Source organism: Acromyrmex echinatior, chromosome 17 (genome assembly GCF_024713525.1).
Source record: "Acromyrmex echinatior isolate Ae372 chromosome 17, ASM2471352v2, whole genome shotgun sequence".
NCBI lineage: Eukaryota > Metazoa > Arthropoda > Insecta > Hymenoptera > Formicidae > Acromyrmex > Acromyrmex echinatior.
Window position 1 is genome coordinate 5,095,758 of NC_141868.1, and position 21,526 is coordinate 5,117,283.

General features: G+C 28.2%; 2 protein-coding genes across 5 annotated transcripts in view; both read left to right on the forward strand.

Annotated features, from left to right (window-relative positions):
* LOC147906885 (uncharacterized) overlaps window positions 1-21,526 on the forward strand; it is a 365,738-nt gene that overhangs the window by 146,675 nt on the left and 197,537 nt on the right. The gene's annotated exons all lie outside the window — the stretch shown is intronic.
* The window catches only part of LOC105151665 (RCC1 and BTB domain-containing protein 1-like), a 33,459-nt gene continuing 30,067 nt past the window's right edge, over window positions 18,135-21,526 (forward strand). For 2 of the 4 annotated variants that reach the window (XR_015547902.1, XR_015547903.1), the window contains exon 1: window positions 18,135-21,387. The gene's annotated coding sequence lies outside the window, so the exon portion shown is untranslated. The remainder of the gene's footprint in view (window positions 21,388-21,526) is intronic. The other 2 variants (XR_015547904.1, XR_015547901.1) reach the window with 2 other exon arrangements.

Here is a 21,526-nt window from a genome sequence, read left to right on the forward strand (position 1 = left end):
AATATATTGGGAAATCCACAGCTCATAACAATCGGACCTTCTGCGTCTATCCACTTGTTCTAGATTTTTACTTATACAGGATGTTCAAAAAGTCCCGGACCGAGTGAATAACTTGAAAAAAAAAATTTTTTTGAAAAAACGCCGAAACACGTGAAACGATTTTTCAAAAAATCTATCTTTTGAGAGGGGTTGCGACCCTCCGCCCCCAATGGGGCACGTGGAGTACGAGGGGGATCGAAAATCTTAAATAGCAACATAGGTCAAGTGGGGGCTCATTTGAAAGGTCTTTTCGAGACGAATCCAAAACACTGCGCATAGAGGGCGCTGCGATCATTTTCGGCGGAGTTATTTGATTTTTAAGGTGAGAGGAACCATGTCATCTTAAATGTAGGAAAAATCCACGACGTTGAAGGAAAAAGAAAATAACCACAAAAACAGCGATAAAGACGCTTGATTTCAAAATTACAGAGATGAACTACGACAAAACAGCTTTATCAGGGAAGAAAGTTACATAAAGTGTAAAATAATAATGACTCAATGATTTGAACTTTTGACTTCAAGTGTCTTTATCGACATTCAAAAACGCGACCATTGATGTACATGTGTGACAACAAATACGGTGTGTTTCATGTGCAAAAAGTCCTGCGTAGTGTTTTGGATTCGTTTCGAAAAGACCTTTAAAATGAGCTCCCACTTGACCTATGTTGCTATTTAAGATTTTCGACCCCCCTCGTGCCGCACGTGCCCCATTGGGGGCGGGGGGTCGCAATCCCTCTCAAAAGATAGATTTTTTGAAAAATCTCACGTGTTTCGGCGTTTTTTCAAAAAATTTTTTTTTTCAATTTATTCACCCGGTCCGGGACTTTTTGAACACTCTGTATATAAACTGTATGTATTAATGATTTAAGGTTAAACATGTCAATTTCATTTTTTATATGTCACACAAAATCGGGAGGTTTACCCTTTCGAAACTTTATCCGATCTTTTAATGTGATTGGCTCTTTAACTGCTAGATGTCTTTAGTTTTTTTGATCGATTTAAGTATATAGGAATCATAGTAACTGCGTTCAGTAGAGAAAACTCTAATCAATTAACACTAAATGATTCTTTAATATGATTAATTTTTTACTTTAACTTTTTGCTGGATCTAAGTGTAGGAATCAATATTAAAAAATCACACTAAGGGTGGTGTCCCATGACAGTCGGATTTTCGGAAAACGGAATCTCGGAAAAATAATAGAGAGTCAATCAATCAGAATTATTGGGCTGCATTACTGTTCTGTACATATACGTTAAATACAAGATTATCGAAATTGAATTTCTATATGTATAAAAAGAAATTTATCATTAATAAATAATTGTTCAATAAAAATTTATTAATATATAAGTATTCATTTTTCCAGCATATAAATATAACTATTTATATCGTTGGGGATAAAATTGCGTGCTTGTCGGTCCGAAATTTTTGTGGTTAGGATCCCCTAGAGAGCCTCGGTGAGCCGTTTTTTTAACATTTTTATGCGCGTTTGAGTATAGTTCACTATTAGGTTCTGATTTTTATGGGTTCTGAATGTGCCAATTTTGACATTTTTATGAAATTACATACAATTTTTTAGTAAATCAATAATCGAAGTTATAAGATTACATAAAATAATAAATATATTTATTATTACATAAAATATAAAATAATTTATATACAGTACTGAAATGAAAAATATGTGAAGAAAGAATAGTATTTCGGAATAATTATACAAAAACAATGCATTATGATAGAAAATATTTTATTTGGCAAAAATTGTAAAGAGTACCAATATTCGTTGCAAGAAGGAAAAACCAAAAAAACCTTACCAGTATTCAGAAAACAAAAATACATTCTTTTCAAAATTATTAGATATAATGCAATAAGAAAACAATATTAAATTTTATAGGACCAATATATATGTAATAAGAAATTAATAATAATTGTAATAATAAAATGAAATAAAATAAAATAAAATATTAGCATTACAATCCCATTTAATGTATAAATAATCACATATACATATAAATAATATACAATATAACATGTATTTATTAGGTGTTGGAATTAATTCGTAGCGTTTTTTAATGAAAGAATGTTATTTATTTCACATGAGCATTAAAAAATATATTAATGAAAGTACTTCCCATCACTTGTAAAACGCTACGAATTAATTCCAACACCTAATATTATATTCGAAGCACTTATCTGAAACAAATAAACTTGACAAAAAATAATTAGTAATGTCATTTAATACAATATATATAAAAGAAAAATTCGACTAGACAGTTTATAAACATAGTTATAAACATAGTTTGTTTATAAAATTAAAATAAAATGATAAATAAATATTAACACTGAACTTTATTAGAAAAATATGAATTTAATAATGAAAATAAGAAATAAAAACAACAATATAATCATTAAAAAACTAAAAATAAAACATAAAATTAATGTCTTGAATATAAATTTTGTGTATTATAAAATTTTAAATGTCTTTTATCAGGTTCAAAACTTACACAATTTATATTTTCAGATTGAAAATACGATCGAACTTTACAAATGACCGAAATGGTTTCATTAGACAACCGATTACATTTTTTAATTTTTACAATACATCACTTACAATTGAAAATATTCGTTCCGCTTCAGCATTAGAATGAGGTAGAGACAGAACAGATTCTACTAATAATTCTAAAGTTGGAAACTTTTTTTATCGTTAAAATCTTTTAAATTTAATATTCTTTTCCACTATTTCTAAGAAAGTTAGTTCTTTTTTTTTAAAGTATTAAAAACTTAAATGTAAATTTTGCCATTCAAATGCGAGTTTTATAACATCAATGTTTCCTATTTGCGTGGCAATATTAGACAAATCTTTAAATGTATCTCTATTTTTAATAAAAAGTGCAACATTAGGATCTAAGAAACTTAGTTCAAAAAAAGTATCTTTATAAGATAAATATTTCATTATTTCTTTAAGTGCTGTTTTATAAAAATCTAAACATTTTAATTTAATTTGTTGCACAAATTCAAGAGATTAAGCCAATAAGAAACTTTCACACTCTGATCCTACATATAATATATTATTATAATATATTAATCAGATGTTTAATATTTTGATTATCGTCTACGTTCAATGTAGCAATTTCATTTAAAGCCTCAGGAATAATAAAGTTTTGAGCAACTTCACTAACTATTTGTTTACTACAAGTATATAATCTATGTATTAAAATTTTACATGATTGAAATAAGGCATTAAATCTATTAAAATATTTAATAAATATTTAAGAAATAAAAAATAAGCTTAATATTATTATTATTTAACAATGCCAAAATATCTTCTGCGGATTTTGATTGGTCTTCTACTATTGCTAAAGTAAAATAAAAAACTTTTTAAAACTTCCCAATTATTATTAAGCAGTCTTATGACATATTTATGTAAAATTAGCCATCAAGTATTACACAATTTTAAAATTTTGTTTCTTTCAATATTAAAAAAAAATCTTGAAATTCTCCTAAAATTGCAAATTGTTTTGCCCTGTCCGAAATGTAAGTAACAACATTTCTAATCAAATTTTCACAACTTTGCGAAATTTTTCACAGGCATTTACTTATAATTAACGCGAAGGAATGGCAAATACAATTTAATATTAAACTAGAAACTTCAGATTTTAAATTAGAAAAGAAGGAATTATTATATCCAATCATAACCGATGCATTATCGCTTGTCATTCCAATTATTTGTTAAAGGAATTCTATTTACAAAAAAAAATTCTTTAAAAGTTATAAAAATTTTTTTCGCGCAATCTCTTGTATCTGATGCTAATAACTCCGACAATTACGTTTTTATTTTCTTATTATTGGGACAAACATATCGATAACATATCATACTATTTTTCAAATTCAGAATTTTTCAGGTAAATCTATGTTTTGAACATGGTTCTGGAGTTACTTTTTCTATTTTCAGAATTGTTTAAATTTTATGTCAAAAGTTACAATATACGTTCTGGGCTAATATTTTTACTGTATTTTCGTGTTAATTATGGCATGGTTCGCAATTACAAGCGTAAAACTGATTTCGTCGATTAAGAGGATTTCTAATATATAACTATGCTAGCTGTCAAAAAGGACAATATAAAAATTGCATTGGCGGCGAAAAAATTTGAAAAAAGTTGTCTGATATGGAATCAGAAGATTCAAATTAAAGATTTGAAATAAAATTTAACACAGTTTCTTTATTTTTTGATTATAATGACGTGTTTTTATTTTATATTGCATTGAAAAAATGTGGTGTCCATTTAGTCCGGGGGGGGTGAGGGGGGTGTCCCGGCATTCTTCAGATTTCTTTCTCCGAAGTGACATCATTTTTTGTGTATATGAATGAAATGAAGTTGCAAACACCAAAACTTTTTATTCACTTTATTTAGTGGCAATTAGTCTTATAATCACTCTATAAAACGCTAATAATCATTTGATTAAAATCATTTATTTTGTTATTGAAAATTGAGTTAAATGTTACTGCAATTGAGAGAAAATAAGAAGAGAGAGAGGGCGCTCACTTAGTCCTAGTTTCCCTTATATATTATATTTCATACTTACCTTGGCTGGCATTCTTGCCTATATTTACAATAAAACTCTAAAAACTCATAAGTTTATTTATATTATCGTTTCACAACAAAAACACTATAGTATTCGTAAGGTTCCGATTTATAATTAGAAAAATTAATGGAATAAATCAATTTTTGTTAAATTATGGTGTATAAAAATTTCGCCCACTATGTACACAATTTTGACGCAGATCATTTTAAACAATTTAATCAGCAATCTATAGTAAAAAGAGAATGTATACTAGTTGAGGTGATAGCTTCTTGACAATCAATTCCGTGTGACAATCGGCTGCCCTTGTATTCTGTAACTCGTTATACAGTCATTGACTGAATATTATGAACACATAGCGATTACATAACGAGTTACAGAATATAGGGGTTGATATTCCTAACAATACTATTTATACTTAATATTTAATAAGATAGGAAACAAGACCGTTTATGTTAAATAACATTACTTTAAATCCGAAGCGCCACTACGGTCTAAGTATTAAGATGTTGAACTAATATATATATTTTTCCAACGAATGAATTAATTTTCAGAAATAATAATTACGTGTCGATATGGTTGTCGACATTAACGCAATTGATCTGAAATGTTAATAATCCCCCCACAATTCCCCAAATTAATCTTAAAAACAATACTTACGTGTCGACAATCATATCGACACGTAATTATTATTTCTGAAAATTAATTCATTCGTTGGAAAATGTATATATTAGTTCAACATCTTAATACTTAGACCGTAGTGGCGCTTCGGATTTAAAGTAATGTTATTAATATTTATATTATTCGTCACATCTTTCCTCAAGTATTACAAAAAGAGGTTAAACATCAAAGTTCATTATATAAAATCTTCTTCTTCATCGTGTTATAATCTATATCTATATAAGGCGGTTTCTGTAATATTTGTGTGTGTGTGGGTATGTGTTTTTTTGTGCTTAATATAGCTGAATTTTTACATTAAATTAAAAAATAGAAGGTAAAAAACAATTAACTGAAATCAAATTTTGTTTGCAGTATATTGCAAATCTTTTACGAGTATTTTACAAAAATAAATGCTATAGTAGTGTAGGTATACATGTAAGTATATAAAATTATATGTATATAATATTAGGTGTTGGAATTAATTCGTAGCGTTTTTTTAATGAAAGAATGTTATTTATTTCACATGAGCATTAAAAAATACATTAATGAAAGTACTTCCCATCACTTTCTACTACTTTTGACCATCTTTCGGGCAGTGAATGAATACCGCGTCGGAAGAACTATTCATCTTTAGATGAAATCCAGGAATCGAACCATTTTGTACAATCTTCGTAAGATGTGAACTTCTGCTCGCACAAGCTATGAGCTAATGATCGAAACAAGTGGTAGTCGCTAGGTGCAATATCAGGAGAATACGGCGGGTGCGGTAGCACTTCCCATTTAAGTGTTTCCAGGTATGTTTTTACCGGTTTTGCAACGTGTGGGCGAGCATTGTCGTGCAGCAAGATGTCTTTCGAAGTATTCCGACCGTTTTTGCTTCAATGCACGGCTCAAGCGCATCAGTTGCCGTCGGTAGAGATCTCCAGTAACGGTTTCATGCGGTTTTAGCAGTTCGTAGTATATGACACCCTTCTGATCCCACCAAATACAGAGCAGGAGCTTTGAGCCATGGATATTGGGCTTTGCCACTGATGTTGATGGTTCGCCGGGCTTAACCCATGACTTTCTGCGCTTTGGATTGTCATAATGGATCCACTTTTCGTCACCGGTAACAATCCGATGCAAAAAACCTTTTCTTTTCTGCCGTTGAAGCAGCAGTTCGCACGTGAGAAAACGTCTCTCAATATCCCTTGGTTTCAATTCATATGGGACCCAATGTCCTTCCTTCTGGATCATGCCCAAACTTTTAAGACGTTTTCCTATTGTTGAGAAGTCAACTTCCAATGACGTAGATAATTCTTTAAGTGTTTGACATGAGTTTTCATTGAGCAGTGCCTGCAAATCGTTATCTTCAAATTTTTTCGGCTGACCAGGTCGCTCCTTGTCATCCAAGTCGAAATCACCAGCTTTAAAACGTGCAAACCACTTCCTACACGTTTGCTCAGCCAGAGCATGTTCACTATACACATCCACTAAAATACGATGAGCTTCAGCTGCACTTTTGTTCATATTAAAGTAATGAAGCAAAACTCCCCGCAAAAACACTTTATCTGGCACAAATTTTGACATATTCAATGAATTATACAGTATTGTTATTTATGATTTCAAGAAAGGTTATGTACGGCAAATGACGTCCTATGATAGATGTTTACAATGTATACAGAACTATAGGTAACAACGAAATAGTGTACTGCTTGTGCCATCTCTTGTAAAACGCTACGAATTAATTCCAACACCTAATAAAAATACTGCATTTTGAGAATAAAAATGAAAAATAATAATAAAATTAACATTATGTTTTATGTTTACGTTGATAAATTATATTAAAAATAATTATACTTATTTTTATTTTGCAAAGAGCATTATATTGTGCACATAACTTCAATGTATGAAATATTTTATCAAAGTTATCAGCTTCAACTCGGCACATGTCGTTAGAAATCGTGTAAGTAAAAAGCATTCATTGAACACATTTGTACTTACAATTAATATAAAGACATAATGTTGCAAATATTGTTACCTTGTACTAATACAAAAATAAAAATTTCGCGAAAAGGAATTCAATCTAATCTAGATTATCTGTGTGCTCATTCTGTCATTCAATACTTGCTGGTTAAATAGCATATACGTACATTATACAACATTATATAACATATAATATGTAAATAATTATTTTATTTTATTTTAATATATTTAAATAAGTATTTTATATCAAATAATGCATATCACAAGATTTGTTAGTATTTATTTTATCCTTTTCAGTGTCAATTGTTTTTTATTTCTTAGCAATAGCGTTGCATATTTTAACAATAGTAATGTTAATTAATAATGATGTTAATTAATAAAACATGAAATATAAACTGTGTGTATGTTAAATTAAGATGTGTATATTAAAAATTCTGTAATACTATAAATATTGCCATCTAGCTTTATAGGAGATAGCATTAAATTTCATAAAAAAGTCAATATCATGCTCAAGTGAAATTAAATCCAGGAAGAAAGCATTTGGTGAATTGATCAGCACTTAGTACATGAGATCTAATTGTGGATAATTGTCATTACTTAATTTAATTAAAATCAAAACATATAAGACGGTATCGAAATGAAATAAAGTCATTCATAATGTAATCTTTATAATCAATCATAACTATTAAATTTATTAAATCATTAAATTTATTTAATCATAACTATTAAATTATTTTATTACTTGTTTGATTTCATTCTAGATAAAAATATGGATATTTTTCTTAAGAATGAACTATAACTAGTGGCCTTACTCTACGTATCTATAAATACAAATTCCGCGAAAAGAAAGGCAATCTAACCTAGATTATCTGTATGTGTATTACGATGTTCAATACTTGCTGGTTAAACGACATATAAATATGTTATCCCTTAATGTATTTTACAGTTTAGTACTCACAAAATTTTTAGAGGAACTGTAAAATTATTTCTGAAAATCTTATAAAAAATATTAAAACGTGTTTGTGTCTCGTGCAGCAAGAACTAATTCAGATAAAATACTAGCCGACGATTCGGAAACTATGACAGAGACGCTAGAAAGAGCGCTGGCATCATTATTGATCGTTTTACAATTTGGGCATGTTCAAATATTCCCATTCGATAACCTAGGGCATATATCTCTTACTTTTATACTTTGGCTAAATACAGCTTTCTTACGTACATTTGATTATATCCAATGTAAATTGATAGTAGAATGAAAAAACAAACGCCACTATTTTCATATCGTTGATCAGCATTGCATTCATTGGCTTTTGTCGTTTTAAGATAAAGATTCTAAAACTCCCGGTCCCTATATAATAATACTGGATTCTTTAATATCATTTATCTTTTATTTGCCGGTATTTTTAATTAAGAATATTAAAGAGGTATTGAATTCACAATTATAGGCAAATACAACTTATTAAAGATTTTAACAAATCAATTTTAATGCTTATATCATTATATAAGTATCATTATTTATTGCATTTTCTATGCATATTGCAATAATTTTTACTCAAATGTAAAATTATAATAATGTCTTTTTATATCGCACAATCTATCAATATGATTTCTTTAAAAGAATTAAAAATGTATATATCCGAAATGTATAAACTTGCTATAGTAAACGACACATTGGAAACTCTCGGAACGTCAAAGATTACGTAGCTGGATAATTCGAATAATCATTCGAATAATATCGATTATATACGTTTTTTCTAACTTAGCATACTTAAATCTTTATGCTTTATTTTTTTTTAATTATTATGTAAAATTTATCATTTTTTTCAACTGATGTGTGACGTACTTTTCTGTTCCGTTATCCAACATATATATGTCATTATCTTATGTGCTGTGATTTCTGCAACTATCTTTGGGTTAGTATTATAAATGTGTATACATTTATTTTGTAAACTATTTTTATTAACATTATGCATCAAAATGTTTATAGTGAAACGCTTAAAAATTTTTTGGTAATATATAAAAAAAGGGAGCCACCATCAATGTCTATGATCTTAACAATGTATGTGTGTATTGTCAATACAAAACATGCATACATTATACATTATATACAATACTTATTTTGAGTATTAAAAATATACTAAACAAGAGTTATTTAAAATATATAATTAATCACTACTTTATTATTAAATATTTGTAAGAGATGAGCATTTTTAAAAAACGCTGTGAAGAACAGGCATTTTCCGCAATAAAACAGGCTTCCATATCCAAAGCGTCCATTGTCGAAGGACGTAAATACGTTTCAGAAAAATTCGTGTAAAAGTTTCGTATAAAAATTTCATCTCTATGCGTGTATGCAAATATATGAACGGATCTGGATCACAGTTGTATATCACTCGTTTCTGCTGTAAAATTTTTACTCTGTTTCCAAATGTCCCCGCGATTCTCCTTTTTGATTAATATCGTAAGTCATAAATCAGAAGTTAGAAGTTGGAAATTTACAACTGTGATTGGTCAATTTCCAGGTTCTAACTTCTGATTTATGATTAATGGCTTATTGTATCATAGAATGCATGTAATGTTTATGGAAGGATGAACATCAGCGATGTAACTTCCAAATCTCAAATTAGAATATAACATCGATGTGATTTGGAATTCACTATTACAGATTTTTAGAGATCTCGGTTATGGATGAGATATACAGTTTTTGCAAAAAATGATTGAAATTGGAAATTTATATTTTTCATATAAAAGTGAAGAATATTAAGTTAAACGTTTGAGTAACCAGATATGTAATGTAAGTCCGGATATTTACACAGAGTTTATTTATTTATTTTTAAATTATTGTTTTGGGATGCTCTGAATAGTAAATTACCGGGTACCGGATATCGCGGATATCCGCGGGCGTCAAATTCTCTTTGAATATCCAATGTCCGACAGGATATTCGGTAATGCAATTATCCGACCGGATAATGGATATTTTTCTGAATATTCTGTCGGATATCTGAAAAATTACTTCTAAAAAAAAAGGTAACAATGGCATGGTCTTTTAATTAAAAATAAACAAAATGCATTTGTTTATTGTTTTTAGTAATTGTTTAACAATTTCATTTAAAACATTTCACAGCTTACTAAATGACGAATTGTTATTTTCTGTAAAGCGCATTTTCTGATAGCTTTCTTTTTCGTTTTCTGAAAGCAAATTATAAATTAAAATGACTGAAACTGAATTATAAATTTTGGAGAAAACACATTTTGAAAGTCTACTATTCATATATAAAATATTATATTAAAACATAAAAAGTAAATAATAAAATTCTAAATAGTCTGACTTCTGATTACTTATTAATGCATTTAGAATATGCACATAATGCATATTCTATATGACATAACGTTGATAAAAGACACAACTAAATGTAAGTTTTTTTCTATTCAATTCAAATGCACGAGATCCAGATATCATCGAGTTAATGATCTCTTACATGTAGATGAGACCAGAGCAAGTTGTTACAATTTTTGATTAGTAATTTTTTCCGTACTAATTTATACATTTAATTAAAGAATATCTATGCATTGTTTCATGTACAATCTTTAACTAGATGGTCAATTTTTATTTATGAGATACTAGATACATGGTCAATTTTCTTCTATGTCTAATTTGTATCTATGTCTTTAAATATTGAAAATTAAACTTTTCTATCAATAGGTAAATTTGAAAAACTTATCCCACTGTGAGGCAAATTGTTATAGAGTTGGAGCAAGTTGTTATATTTACCATATCACTTGAAATATGTATACATGGTGTCCCGAAAGTTTTTGCCAAACGCTTTTGTGTAGATAGAGTGGACCAAACTGAATCGAAAAATCCTGTACCATTTTTGCAATAATTAATTACTAAAAAGTATCAAATATTGATCTTGGATAATTTTTTATTTAAATACAAATAAAAGTAGGTCCTACATATTAGCAGATATGTATAGAAGGGGTCACCATGTTCTGAAAAGGATGTACGAACTGAAAACAGCAATAGTATTACAGATACACATTAAAAATATATCAAGAATGAGAAATGCTGTATCTCCGAACTCTTTGAGGTACAAACGAAAATGACAGAAGTACCAACGATAAATGAGTACCAACGATTTTCTTTCGAATGCCGTCGGTCACGTTTCGATATTTCGAAAATTGGCTAATTTCCCAATATGATGATTGCGCAAAAATTCAAAAGCGTTATATTTCCGATCCCTTTGAAGTACAAACGAAAATAAAGAGATACAAACGGATACAAACGATTCTCTTTCGAATAGTATACATGAAATTAGAAAATCTTAAAATTGCACGCTAGCCATTTTTTATTTTCCACTTTTTGTTTAACTATATGAGGTATAAACGAAATAAAGGTCGGTACAAACAGATATAAATGAAGTACAAACGCGCTATGGTATCAATTTTTATTTTTGATGAAGTAGGTTTACATCGGTTGTATACATCCTGTGAATATCGTATAAATTTATGTGAAAACATTAACGTTATAATCATTGTGATTTATATATATGAAAGTAAGTCCATACAGCACAGAAAGAATATTGCTGAGATGTTACAATGTTGAATATTGAAGTGGCAATGTTTAAGTTGTATAAATGTGGGTTTGTAAAATCAATGTAATTATTTGTAATCATGAATAAAGGAAATTAAAAAATTCGTTACCTTTTAGGTATTGATTAATTTGAAAATGTATAACGAGTCATTAAATCAATACAAGTTATAAATATCACTGTAACGACAAGTGGTTTAGTAATAAAGCTATGCGTGGTAGAGTTTGTGACAATTGTTGGGCAGCATATAAATCTAGCTTTCTGTTACTTAATCATACAAAATCTCTTACTCAATCATCTATACAAGATACAATCATTCACAAAAGCGCCGCAATCACCTAATCAAATTTATTCTCAATTATCTAGTCTTGATTATAATCAGAAGCAAACTCCATTAATTGTTGAAAGTAAACTATTGGACGGACTCATATTGTAAAAAAAAAAAAATGAAAAGATTGTACATATAATATAAGATTGTAAATAAGATTGTAAATAAGTTTGTAATTTATTGCTCTCATTTATCTTAAAAAGATTGTACAAATGCTTAAATAAATAATGATGGTGTTCTGATATTCACTGCCAGTATTGAAAATCTATAATTATACATAATATTAACTATAGATTTTTTAAAATCTATAGTTTGAAAATCTATATTTATTAACTTCTGATCTATATCTATTAACTTCGCAATGTAACCTTACATAAACAGTCTTGAATAAAGTACATAAAGTAGATAATTATATTAAAAAACTAAAATGTTTGTTATTTATTTTATAATTTATTTTCTTACATTTCTATAAAGTACAGATTAAAAAAATACTATTTCTTATTGAAATAACTTATAATTCAGATGAAGAATTGCAGATAAACTGCAATTTCGCATATGTCACATAGATATACATATTGAATAGAGATTTATCGAAAGTTATATTGGAGAAATAGTAATCGGATCATGTTTTAGCATCATAGACATAAGCCTTATGTAAATAATATTTACACTGGTCTCAATACAACACGCAAGTAGACCTATATTGACTTTCAAGGAAAGAGATCGTTTTTTCCGCTTTCAGTCGTCAGTACGCATCACTTGTGATATAAGCTATTATTTAATACGTATTTCTATATATTGTATTTAGTGTTCCTAACACGTTTCGGTTATTATCATGCTATTCCGTTCAAATTTAATGAAAATGTTATAGAAAAGAATGATGAAGAAGAGCAAAGTATAGACTCAATTACCTTGAGACGTTGATAAGTTTAGAATTTCTTTTTTATTCTTGAAAATATACATCGACGAGCAATAATAATGGACGGATATTATTTATCAAAATTAGACTCGTGTTTAGCTAGAAGATTATATGTTGATTTAGCTAGAAGATTATGCAACTGCATTTTATATGTGTTTTTATTATAATGTAAATGCGATTAGATAAATCTTCTTTATGCATATTTTTATGCGGCAATGAAAATTTATGTTCAGAGACTCTTATTCTACAATTGTAAAACTAAAAAAAGTACAAGAAGACATCCGTTAGTGTGTTGATTAAAATTCCCCAAAATTTTTATACTTAAAACAAAATGAACATACATTCGGGCATTGAAAAAAGAGAACACGAAGATTAAGAATAAGAAGTATACGAAAAGATTCAAGATTTTACGTTGAAATGTTCAATTGTCCACATAAACGTTTGTTTATCACATAGCAAAAAAGTGATGTGATAGACAATAAGTTAAATTTACGTCTATACGAACATAGGTGAAGCGTATATGATTTTTTGAGAAATTTACCTTTCCTGTATCTTCTATTAATTTTATAATAACAAGAAGAGACAGTTTTTTATCTTTCTAACACAGCACAAGATCAGTTGATTCAATATTATTATGAAAAGTGTGTTATTCGGCCTGATACATGAGAAATAAAAACTTGAGCAGAAATCGAATTACCATTGAAAAATCTCAAAAATATAAAAGAACTTAAAAAAATCTATGATCTCTATTTACTAATTTCTTACAGTTCTTATGTCCTTCCGTATAGGCATAGATCTTTTCAAATTTTAGCGCGATTTGCAACTTTTCAGTTAAGGCGAAATTCCGACAACCATCACTTATTATTGCTCTTCTCACGAAACGAGATCCTTTAACTACTTTTCTAATTAATCATTGATTTGTACTTACGGTAATTTATATTTAATAAAAATTGTAATTATTTTAATCGGAGGCTTGCGCTGAGAACGAGCATCGATTATGAGAATTATGGTATTTATCATATAAATAAAAAACATCCGATAGAAATGGATATTATGTTCAAAACAGCAATAAAGTTATTGATTGCTAATACTTCAAATAAGGTTGTTTTGGTTACTGAAGACGGAGAGATATATGAGAACAATTTATATATTATAATTAAAACATTTCATATTAAATTACTAGAATCATCAACGAGAAACTATTAAAGACCGTCAAGCATGATAAAATTTTTAGCGGTATAAAAAGGTCAAGAGATAATTGAAATACGCTGACTTTAACGACAATTAATATAAATTTGCAATTATTAATATAAATATTTGGCTCATACATTATGAAATTCATGATTTTTTTATTACATAAATGTTCCATAAATAAATATGCATATTTGTAAAGCTATAATATCCTATTTATTGCAGAAAAATTACAATTTTTTTTTTGTAATTATCATCTCTGTTGATAATAAACTTAGACGCTGAAATCATAGTTTAAAAAAAATCGAGTATTATTGAGTTATAAATGCATAATTACGTTTATTAAATCAATAAATCATAAAATTAATACAATGTTATCAGTTTTTAACTCTTAATTACTGCAATATTCACAAGGACGCAAACTCCTGTAAGAACGTCGGTCTTTAATATTATTTCGTTGGGGCTAATGAAACTTTGCTGAAATTTTTTGACGTTTAGAAATTACATTATAGAGTAGAGTGTAATGTATTCGGAATGTAAAAAAAGATTGTAATTTTTATCTTTTAACAAATAAAATATACATAGAAATGAAAAAAAAAAGATTGTCTTATAAGGTAAATTTTGCCTTTATAAAAAAATCTGTATTCGAAAAAATAGTAAAAATTATGACGTGTGTCACTAACTGTGTATGTACACATTCTTTATAGAATAATAATCCCATAAAGGAAAAATATATTTAATATGTTAACATATATGTTAATATATCATTAAATGTGTTCATTTATATACATTTAAATACATATAATGTTAATTTTTTAAATATTTTCTGCATTATGTTATGTTTTTTGTCATTCTGGGAAAAAATTATATAATTATATATAAAATATCTCAATTTTTCATATAATTATGTAGAATTTTGTAATTTTATGAAACATTTTTTTCCCGTGATGTGCATGTAATAAGTGCATAATGTTTTATAATATAAAGTTATAAAAAAACAAAATTTTTACATTTAACATATTGAAGCTCATTGAATTAACAATATAATGTTGTGAGTATACTAAATATATGCTTAATTCTATATTAATTTTTGAGTTGTTTGTATTTTATATTATTTTACTTTACGATATGAATATAACGTAACTAAATTCATTGAATCTAACCAATATGCAGGGCGGTCCCATAAAATAATGAAATTGAAAATTATGAATATTTTAATTGTTTTGATGAAACAAAAAGATACTTTAGATGAAAGTGAAATATTAGGTGTTGGAATTAATTCGTAGCGTTTTACAAGTGATGGGAAGTACTTTCATTAATGTATTTTTTAATGCTCATGTGAAATAAATAACATTCTTTCATTAAAAACGCTACGAATTAATTCCAACACCTAATAATTTCGAGAACGTGTACTTTTTGGTCACGTTATTTTTTTTTAAGTAGAGGGACCATGAAAATATGAAGAACTTCAATTTTTTTTATGAAATTTATTAAATACAATATGATTTCATAATTATTCTACGAATAAAAGTATTAAGACAGAGATATCAGATATTTTATACTCTATTCCAAAACAAATTAATATGAAATATTAAATAATTTGTAAATTAATTATATAATAATCGCACCTAAATACTTTTATAATCAGAATAATAAAGTAATGAATCAATTTGTGTAAAGAAGATACATAATTGCTTAAAAAAATATAAGGCAAAACGGTTAATTTTAAAAGTAAGCAATTGTGTTTCTATTACAAAATTGATCCTACTCATTATATTCTACCCACGCAAGTTTTATGCGTAGAATAATTAGAGGAATCATATTATGATTCAGACAAAAAAATCATTACAGAAAGAAGACCTTTTTTTAGAGCACTCACCTAGGAAAAAAACGTGATCAAAATACGTCAATCTCGAAATACAATTTCATTTGAAAAATTTCTTCGTATTATTAAGAAAAAGTGAAATATTCAAGAATTTCAATTGATTCAAGAAGATAACATTCTGTGTAATTAATTTAACTGAATAAATCGATGATCACATTATCTGTTTAAAAGAAACATGTATGACAAGGTAGTAGTGCAAAACCTACATTCAATTTTGAATCTACAGACAATGAGATTGAAAATGAAATTATGGCAAATCTTCAAGAGCTCTCAGAATTTATACGTTATACTTCCTATAAGATTGATTGGAGCAACACAAGAATTGTAAAAGCTGCAGCTAACACGATTAATTTTCTCACTTTGACTGATGATGACAAAGTAAAGTGTTACGACGATATTATCATAAATGCATTTTTTAATAATAATAATTTAATAATAATAATTATTAACTGTACAGACATCACTTAGATATATTAAAAGTAATATAAAAGGCTCTGTAGTAATAAGCAAAGGTAGTATAAAAGAAGGGCAACGAGCCAATGACGCAAATAAAAAATTATAATTCAGCTAAGAAAACTTAATACAAAAACATTTAAAATACAATAAAATGAAACAAACGTTTCAACTCCAATTGAGTCATTTTCAATGTCATCATACAATAATATAAATGTCGTTCTAAATTGAAAATTAATACATAATCTTACAATATTCTTAAAATTAACAAATAATTCTTTCCTCTTTCGGTGTAATACGCTGTGAGTCATTTTTATCAAGAATTAACAAAGTCATAAGAAAGTTCTGGAAAAGTAACCGTATACAAAAATAATTAATATTAATCATATAAAAATTAAAAATATGATGATATACCTTAGTAAATCTGTTAAAAGTCCCATAATACACAACAAGAAAAAAAAGTAAAAAGTGGTCCATTTTGTGGTACAGTAAAATAGTCTTTTTAATTTAATAGGTTATTAAAGCAAATTCGCAAAAGTAACGAGCATCTGACTTAAACGATGTCACACAACGAAATGTCAAACAGAAAAACATTATCAATAAACGGAAAAAGGAAAAACAGGAGGAAAAGGACAGAAGATGTTAGAAAGGAGAAAGTGAATGTATAATGTCAGAATACAATTCCGGCAAAGACTCCGTGTCATTTTGTCTATTAATCCCATGCTTCTGTTTTTTAATATGAACCATTTCTGATATCAACCTTTTGTTGTATGAAGCTCTATATCCAATATTTCTACTTTATCCCATTTAAAGTTGTGATTCTCCACCATGCGATAGTTGGAAATCACTGATGGAGATTTTGAACTTATATTAATATCAGAAACATGTTCATGCAATCTGGTCTTTAATTGTCTTTTAGTTTGGCCAACATAACTGGCATCACAATCATCACAGGATATTCTATAAACCACATTTTGACTCTGAACGTGTTCCAAATCATCCTTTCCTCTCCTTATGAAACTTCTCAATGTGTTAGGAATAGTAAAAGCCAATTTACAATTAAGCATATTAACAACAGGTATAAATCTTTTGGATATCGTATTAACATATGAAATCGTAAAGAACCTTCCCCCACTGTCATCCTTATTCTTATTAAAATTGTTAAACTTGTTAATGTGATATTTTATTCTATTATGAATGGTCGAAAAAATAAAACTTAATGGATATCCATTCTGTAAAAAAACCTTAATAGCGTCAATCAAATTATTTTGTTGGAATTTCGGATGACACAAACAAAATATCTTATCCACGGCCCCATAAATCACACCTCTTTTATGACAGACTTTCGACTTTTTTCATTTTTAATAAAAAAATATATAAACAGATTTTTGGGACCCCAATGGATTCACCTTTGTCACCGGTTGTTGCAAGTATTGTTATGCAGGATTTCGAGAAGATGGTGATTGGAATGCTGCCTTGTCGTTTGTTGTTTTACTACCGATACGTCGATGATATTATCTTGCCGCTCCTTCTGAAAGTATTTATGATATTTTGGATGTTTTCAATTCATTACATACTAGATTACAGTTCACCATGGAGATAGGTGATGGAAGAATAAGTTATTTAGATACGATGATAATTATCGATGAACGGAATCTCATTTTTGATATTTACCGTAGAGCAACCTTTTCCGGCAGATTTCTTAATTTCCATTCACACCACCCGCTCTGTCATAAAAGAGGTGTGATTTATGGGGCCGTGGATAAGATATTTTGTTTGTGTCATCCGAAATTCCAACAAAATAATTTGATTGACGCTATTAAGGTTTTTTTACAGAATGGATATCCATTAAGTTTTATTTTTTCGACCATTCATAATAGAATAAAATATCACATTAACAAGTTTAACAATTTTAATAAGAATAAGGATGACAGTGGGGGAAGGTTCTTTACGATTCCATATGTTAATACGATATCCGAAAGATTTATACCTGTTGTTAATATGCTTAATTGTAAATTGGCTTTTACTATTCCTAACACATTGAGAAGTTTCATAAGGAGAGGAAAGGATGATTTGGAACACGTTCAGAGTCAAAATGTGGTTTATAGAATATCCTGTGATGATTGTGATGCCAGTTATGTTGGCCAAACTAAAAGACAATTAAAGACCAGATTGCATGAACATGTTTCTGATATTAATATAAGTTCAAAATCTCCATCAGTGATTTCCAACCATCGCATGGTGGAGAATCACAACTTTAAATGGGATAAAGTAGAAATATTGGATATAGAGCTTCATACAACAAAAGGTTGATATCAGAAATGGTTCATATTAAAAAACAGAAGCATGGGATTAATAGACAAAATGACACGGAGTCTTTGCCGGAATTGTATTCTGACATTATACATTCACTTTCTCCTTTCTAACATCTTCTGTCCTTTTCCTCCTGTTTTTCCTTTTTCCGTTTATTGATAATGTTTTTCTGTTTGACATTTCGTTGTGTGACATCGTTTAAGTCAGATGCTCGTTACTTTTGCGAATTTGCTTTAATAACCTATTAAATTAAAAAGACTATTTTACTGTACCACAAAATGGACCACTTTTTACTTTTTTTTCTTGTTGTGTATTATGGGACTTTTAACAGATTTACTAAGGTATATCATCATATTTTTAATTTTTATATGATTAATATTAATTATTTTTGTATACGGTTACTTTTCCAGAACTTTCTTATGACTTTGTTAATTCTTGATAAAAATGACTCACAGCGTATTACACCGAAAGAGGAAAGAATTATTTGTTAATTTTAAGAATATTGTAAGATTATGTATTAATTTTCAATTTAGAACGACATTTATATTATTGTATGATGACATTGAAAATGACTCAATTGGAGTTGAAACGTTTGTTTCATTTTATTGTATTTTAAATGTTTTTGTATTAAGTTTTCTTAGCTGAATTATAATTTTTTATTTGCGTCATTGGCTCGTTGCCCTTCTTTTATACTACCTTTACTTAGATATATTATATTTATTTAATTTAGGTATATTACATAAATGTTTGGATTGATGGAAAAAGTTATATCAAATAGACATTAAAGAGAAGATTACATGCATGAGTTGCGGAAATAATTTTTATGTAATAGTTACCGATAACTACAAAACGTACAGTTGGGATATAAATAAGTGTGGGGAATTGGGTTTGGGTACTTCCCAAAATTTAGGCGAATTAACTATCATAAAAGAGCGAGAAATAGCTGCATTTGCAGGCAAAACAATTGATAATTCTTTTTATACACATTCCAAAAAATGTAAAGATATATACATGAAGAATTTATAGCTGCAAGCATTGTAGAATAACCTAATCTATTTAATCTTAATGTTTAGTTAAGGTAGCCTGTGGAATTGATCATACACTCGCTCTAACCGATGAAGGGAAAGTCTACGGCTGGGTTCGAACACTTATAGACAATTGAATCTGAATAACAGAGTTGACCTAATTTCATCTCCTATCAACGTGAATAATTTGCTTCTGTAATTGTATTGAGAAAAACAGGAAACAGAAAAGCGTTAAATAAATCAGAGAATTTTTTGATCAACAGATAAACATAGATAATGTAAAAAAAGTATCGGACATCGCTGTCATTGATTACAAAAGCTTTGTCAAGTCTAGCATGGGATATATCTATACGTAGGGCTTTATCTTTAATGTACCAATTAAAAAACTTGTTGTTTGTGAATGTACGAACGCATTTGACATATGTGACTCGATGATAGCTCATTCACCAATGTCCGTGGCCTGTGAATTCATAAATGAAGACATATTAAATGATTTGAAAACTGCATTCAACGATCAAGTTAGACTTTATTCTATGTGTTTATTTGTTTCTCGAATAATTTCCAATGAAGTACCATAAGGATTGCAGTACGATTTATTTTTACAATTTAGTTTTGAATCCTTAAATGATGTCAAAAAATTTCGAACTCTTTCAACTGATGGCATGTTAAAAATCGTAAGCAAGCCATTAGTGCTTGCAATCCAAAAATGCTTACAATCCGGAATGGATTGACTGTTATAGTTCTATTTTGTCTCTTTGGTAAAGTCTTAGCGTATTTTTCAATATCTCTCGTTTTGGTATTTTAAATGTCTTTCTTTTTATTATACTATACATTTTTTTATTGCGTAACGAAAGGAAAGATTTGGTGATTATATAATACGCATATTCATCTTTAATAATTAATTCGTATTTCCTGTCTCCAAAGTCAACGAGTGATCTCACGATAGTAATCGAGAAACAAACAATTTATGTTCACAAGGCTATTCTGAAGATTCGTTCTATATATTTTGAAAATATGTTTCGAGCTAATTGCATTGAAAGCAAACAAAGGTACATATTTATAAAAAAAGTGTATATTTTTTAAAGAACCTTTGTTATTTGATTATCATTGTAATATTTCTACATATTTTTCAGCATTATCGAGATTCATTATTACAGATACGTTGTTTACAAAACATTTTTAGAATATTTATATACCGGTAGAATCAATCTGTCATCTTTTGAGGACCTGTTAGGTGAGTTTGAGTTAAACGTACCGCATATTACATCTGCAATTTGCGATTAAATATCTCGTCGTTGCAGATCTTTTGCAACTGGCAAATGAAGTCTGCCTGAAAAATCTCCAGATAAATTGTACAGGAACAATAAAAAAAACAATTACTGTATCAAATGTCATACACTTCTTTAACCTTATCAACAAAATGGCGGAACATTACAAGGAGGTAACTAATAGGATTATTTTTTTTTGTTTTTTTTTGGATTTTTTTCTCTTCTGAGACAAAAGAAAGAATTGCAGAATTTATAATACATATAACATATAATAAATATGAGATTTATGTATTAATCCAATTGGGAGATTTG